Here is a 6,000-nt window from a genome sequence, read left to right as displayed (position 1 = left end):
GGGCAACAAGGTCTGGCTGGTTCTGACTGTGCTGCCTTTTTACCATCTTGCACTTTAGCAAAACCCTTCCAACCTGCGCAAAACAGTCTTGAAAAACAGAGCAGATGAACAGACAGTTCTCCGTTGGCAGCGCTTTCTATCCGCTTCCTGCAGGTGTACATCTCTCCACCAGGTGCTAAGCAGAAAGCCCAAGGGCTGGATTCATTTTTCTGCCTTAAGTCTGCTTTGTACTATGGCAGTAAAAATGAACGTGATCATAGTAAATAACTGTTTGCAAGCCGTGACAGTATCCGGCTCAGCATTAGCTTCTTGATGCTAGCACAGAGCAAAATTTTAAATTCTCATTTATATCTACAGATGTTTAAGGTGCTCGTTTAGTCTTTGCTTTATTTTATTTCCACCTGCTTAAAATCAAATTAATTTTATACTAAAGACAAGATTTCCATTAGGAATCAAATTAAGATGCTGAAATAGCTATCAACGCAAGGTTTTGTTACTGTAGCAGAGACCTGTATACACTTCAATGAAAGTCTTAAGTCATGTAAGAGTTTCTATGTCACAAAGTAAATTCCTTGCTACTACCTTCCTTGACAGTAAAACAGTGCTTGAAAAACTAAGGAAGAAGAAAATTCAGTTTTTCTACAATATATAATCATAGAATCATAGAATGTGTTGGGTTGGAAGGGGCCTTTAAAGGCCATCTAGTCCAACCCCCCTGCACTAAGCAGGGACATCTTTAACTAGATCAGGTTGCTCAGAGCCTCATCCAGCCTGGGCTTGAATGTCTCCAGGGATGGGGCATCCACCACCTCAATGAACATGAAAATCTTTTGTGGAACAGAAATGGCATTGATCTATTAGTGTAGGTAAACACTTAATGAATAGTGCTGTATCTTTGACACTGTAAAGGAAGCAAACGGGCAGTAGAAGTCAAAATTAACTATGCTTACTGTGTGTAAGTGACATGTCAAGTCCAGATGCACAGCTAGATGTTTGATGGGAGCAATCGAATACACAGCAGTTCAGAATTCTTAGACTCGCTGTTGTTGGGAAAACAGCTGGGGTTTTTTTCCCATCAGAAAGCAATTATGTAGTTGATAACTAATTGAGCAATTAAAATCCCTTCTAAGACAAATCCCTAACTAAAATAATACTTAGACCGTATTTCCTTTCCATGTTCTCTAGGCTTCTGCAGTTTCTGTCCATTTTCATGGTATAGCAGGATCCTGTCTTTCTATTTGGCCCGTTTCTCTTCACACAGTGTGCAGTCCAAAGGAACAGCGTGGGTGACGTCCAAGTATCTCCATTTACTCTCTGCAAACGCTCAGTGTGCAGCGTGCAAGGCCAAGCAACAGACAAACACCGTTGCTCTGACTGAGTTCTGGTGGCTCTGAAACAGAGGGTACAGTCAAGGTCACTAGACACTTCACAAGCTGTGAAAGGGCCACTCCTCAATTCCTGTCACTGAAGACATATTGCATTAGTTTGAACAAGAGGAGAGCTGTATTTAAAATCATAAACTAGTACTAGCCTAACAGGACCTCCAGAAGTCATCTACCCCAAAGCAGGGACAACTTTAAAGTTACATCAGGTTGCTGGAGGTCTTGTCCAGTCTAACTTTGAGTATCTCCAAAGACGCTGGTGATACCACAGCCTCTTGGGGCACCCTCTTCCAGTGCTTGACCACTCTTACTGTGAAGAATGTGTCTGTTCTTTCCCAGAGATTCAATTTAGGAAAAGAGGAGATTACACCAAGCATTACAGCTGAAGAAGAGGGCAGCATGTGTACTGGCAGACGCTGGAGGGGCAGGTGGCACCAGAGACAGAGACAAGATGGCTTCCAGAGGTATGAGACGTTTTAGGTCATACGCTGGGTGGTAGTGGTGGGAGCACTAATGCTGTGCAGAGCTGGAGGATGATGTCTGTGTCCATGAGTAATAGAGTGATGCAGAGCTGGTAGTTTTTGCTTTTAATCTTTTGAAGGTAAAGATCTTCTATTTAAGGCCACTTCATCTTGAGGTCAAGAAGGTATTCAAGCGCTTCTGTAGCTTTGCAGAGCCAGTTGCAACCTTTTTAAAATCCCTTGTAAACTTGGATGGACTGACAGAAAAAGGCCATTTACAGTATCTTCCCTAGTCTGGGAGAGACTACCCAGAATTAGAGATCCTGCAGAGCCCCCCAAAGTGTGATGTGCCTTGTCACGTTGCTGTGGGGAGCCGTGTCGCTTGCTTATGGTCAGACTTCATCTCTCCAATGCAGCACCAGTTGTTGCAGCCATTCATTCCTCACACTGCGTTGCAGTGTGGCAGGCGTGAGGCTCTCTGCTTCTCGGCTGCTTGTTTTTTACCGCCAATAATAATTAAATCCTATTAACAAACGTGCTATCTGTCCGACATTGTTGTCTCAGGCCACAACCAGAAGTTGGGACTGCCTTGTGCTACGTTTTCTCTGTGTGCGTCACAAATCCATATTCAGGGGATCAGTTCTAGTCCTGCCGCTTTCACTGAGCTGTGCAGGGCAGTACTGATCTTACGCTTTTAAATCTGGTGGCGTGTAAAGAAGTAGAACCCCATTCCCGTCAATTTTCTTTGATCCAGTTCCTAACTGAGAGGGCCCGTTGATTTCAGTGGAGTCAGACAGGTGATTAATCTGCTTTTTGTGTACAGTAAGTCCTGCTCTGTAGACAAATGAAAACTCGTTAAATGGCAGTGCTCACCATCTTACCAAGACACTTCCAGAGGGGATGGGGGTTGGTATGTAAGGCGATCAAGAAACCAAGTAACTCAACAAAGCAACATTCTTTTTTTTTCCCTTAAATGTTTGCAGAAAAGAGGATAGACGCTCTTTTAGGCACACCAAGCTGAAAAATCTCCATTTTAAGAAGCTGCTTTTTCCTCTAGAAAAACTGTAGTAAAATCTGCTTCATGCCTCGCATTTTGCAGCTCAATCAGCTGCTGCCTGTGGCATCACTTCCACACTGGTTTTCTTTTCCCCATAAATAATCAAGGCCTTTTTGTTTGAAGTATTTTACATCCTGTGCTAAGGCACTCGTCTCATGCACACATTTTAAACATGCACACACAGGAATAAGCTGGGAAATTTTTTTTCTCCAAGACCAAGACAGATGAAGGCCAACTCTGAAGTCTCTTGCTGTCACTGATGGAGATTCAAAGGTTACTGGATAATCTCTGAGCCTCTGTGTGAACATCTTAGATCGACTGAGAATGTGTCAAGATCTATAATGTTACCTAGAAACTTTAAAACCTCTGTGGATTAGGAAAACCATTCCCACGGCTTACTTTGCCCCTTGGGCAAATGTTGTCATCTCAAAATGGCATAACTTATGGGACATTACGAGTGTAGAGGCTCTAGGCTATTTCCTTCTGACAGTGCACTTTGGTCCTCATGGGGTATTAGATGATTATTTTGATTTCATTCCTGGCTTCACCTTCATCATCAGTCTTTGCAAAATAAGAAAATGAGATGGATCAGTTTTGTTGTACTTATCTGTTGGTGCCCCCATCATTCTACAAAATAGAGCTAATTTTGGCAGAAGAGATACTCTTTTCCAGCAATTACACTCCAGTGGTAAAATATGGATTTCTATTAAGCCTAAGCAGAAAAAAATAAGAGAGAAAAAAGATCTAATTCTGCTAACAGTTTTGGTATTTTTTTCCCAGTAGTTTGGAGCATGGGAGAAATAGAAATAGGAATGGGCAATCCTGAGACAATAATGATTGCAAACACAGCCCAGTGTTGAACTTCAGGTCAAGTAGGATTACAGCAACGAAGGAAAAAACAAGTAGGCTAAGAAACATAGAACAAAATATACCAACTAAAATTATACCTAAGTTGAAAAAAGCCTTTGTGTATGAGCTTGTTTGTAAAGCTGATGCACCACCCATCTCAGGCAAGCTGCCGATTATTTTTTCAATTCCAAATTCTCTGATCACTTAGCCTGGGAGAAAATGTTTGCTGGAACTTGCTGTATTTCTACCAGGCTTTTAATTATCCTTCTGGGATGCTATTTACAGCCAGCATTTTAGGGCGAGTCTTGGAGGTGCAGTTCCCATTAACATTAATGATGTGTGCACGCTGTGAAGATAACTATAATCCCTTTGCAGATTAAACACTTGGTGCTGTCAAATCTTTTCCTAATGCTGTAAATCTGAAGGCATTCAAAATGGGTGTAGGGCTTTTTTCTTTTTCTTTCTATATCAGTGATTGCAGTATTTTTGACTGCCTTGGATGAACAAAAAGATCTCTCCAAGACTGATGTTGTCTGCCAGAAAGCATTGTTATGAATGGGTGGTCTGGTTACTGTAGGTGTTCAGGATCTTTGAAAGTCAAACAGAAGAGTCTCTACAGTATATTCTTGTTGGAGCTAATGTAGTTAAATTGTATTAAAACTTACAAACTTTAATTCTTCAATTTAATTTAGAGCTCAACCTAGCTACAGCTGTTAAGGATAACAAAAAATGTTTCTATAAATTCATTAACAACAAAAGGAGGATTAGGGAAAATCTCCCTCCCTTACTGGATGCAGAGGGAAACATGGTCACAAAGGATGAGGAAAAGGCTGAGGAGCCCAATGCCTACTTTGCCTCAGTCTTTAGCAGTGGAACTAGCTGTTCCCTGGGCACCCAGCCTTGTGAGCTAGGAGACAGGGAAGGGAAGCTGAACAAGGTCATCACAATTAAAGAGGAAGTGATCAGTGACCTGTTACACCGCTTGGATGCACACAAGTCTATGGGACCAGATGGGTTACATCCAAGAGTGCTGAAAGAGTTGGCAGACGTGCTCGCCAAGCCACTTTCCATTATCTACCTGAAGTCATGGCTAACTGGGGAGGTCCCAATGGACTGGACGGTAGCAAATGTAGCACCCACCTACAAAAAAGGCAGAAAGGAGGATCCGAGAAACTATAGGCCTGTCAGTCTGACCTCGGTAGCAGGGAAGGTCATGGAGCAGATCATCTTGAGTGCCATTACAAGTCATATAATGGACAAGCAAGGGATCAGGCCTAGTCAGCATGGGTTTATGAAAGGCAGGTCCTGCCTGACGAACCTGATTTCCTTCTATGACAAGATGACCCGATTATTGGATAAGGGAAAGGCTGTGGATTTTGTCTACCTAGACTTTCGAAAAGCATTTGACACTGTCTCCCATAGAATTCTCATGGAAAAACTGGCGGATCATGGCCTGGATGAGCATACGATCTGCTGGATCAAGCACTGGCTGGATGGGCGGTTCCAAAGAGTGGTGCTCAATGGAGTTAAATCCAGCTGGCGGCCGGTCACAAGTGGTGTCCCTCAGGGCTTGGTGTTGGGGCCATTTCTGTTCAACATCTTTATTGATGATCTTGATAAGGACATAGAGTGTATCATCAGCAAGTTTGCAGATGACACGAAGCTAAGAGGGAGTGTTGGTCTGCATGAGGATAGGGAGGCTCTACAGAGAGACTTGGATAGATTGGATCGATGGGTTCAACAAGGCCAAGTGCCAGGTCCTGCACTTGGGCCACAACAACCCCATACATCGCTACAGGCTTGGGGAAGTGTGGCTGGAGAGCTGCCTGGCAGAAAAGGACCTGGGGGTTCTAATTGACAAGCGGCTGAACATGAGCCAGCAGTGTGCCCAGGTGGCCAAGAGGGCCAATGCCATCCTGGCTTGTATTAGAAATAGTGTGACCAGTAGAAGGAGGGAGGTGATTGTCCCCCTGTACTCAGCACTGGTGAGGCCACACCTTGAGTATTGTGTCCAGTTCTGGGCACCTCAATACGAGAGAGATATCGAGGTGCCGGAGCGAGTGCAGAGGAGGGCAACGAAGCTGGTGAAGGGCCTGGAGAATAAATCTTATGAGGAGTGATTGAAGGAGCTGGGACTGTTTAGTTTGAGGAAGAGAACGCTGAGGGGAGACCTCATCACTCTCCACAACTACTTGAAAGGACGTTGTAGAGAGGTTGGTGCTGGTCTCTTCTCACAGGTAATTAGCAATAG

Source organism: Chroicocephalus ridibundus, chromosome 2 (genome assembly GCF_963924245.1).
Source record: "Chroicocephalus ridibundus chromosome 2, bChrRid1.1, whole genome shotgun sequence".
NCBI classification, from domain to species: Eukaryota; Metazoa; Chordata; class Aves; order Charadriiformes; family Laridae; genus Chroicocephalus; species Chroicocephalus ridibundus.
This window is presented reverse-complemented; position numbering follows the sequence as displayed.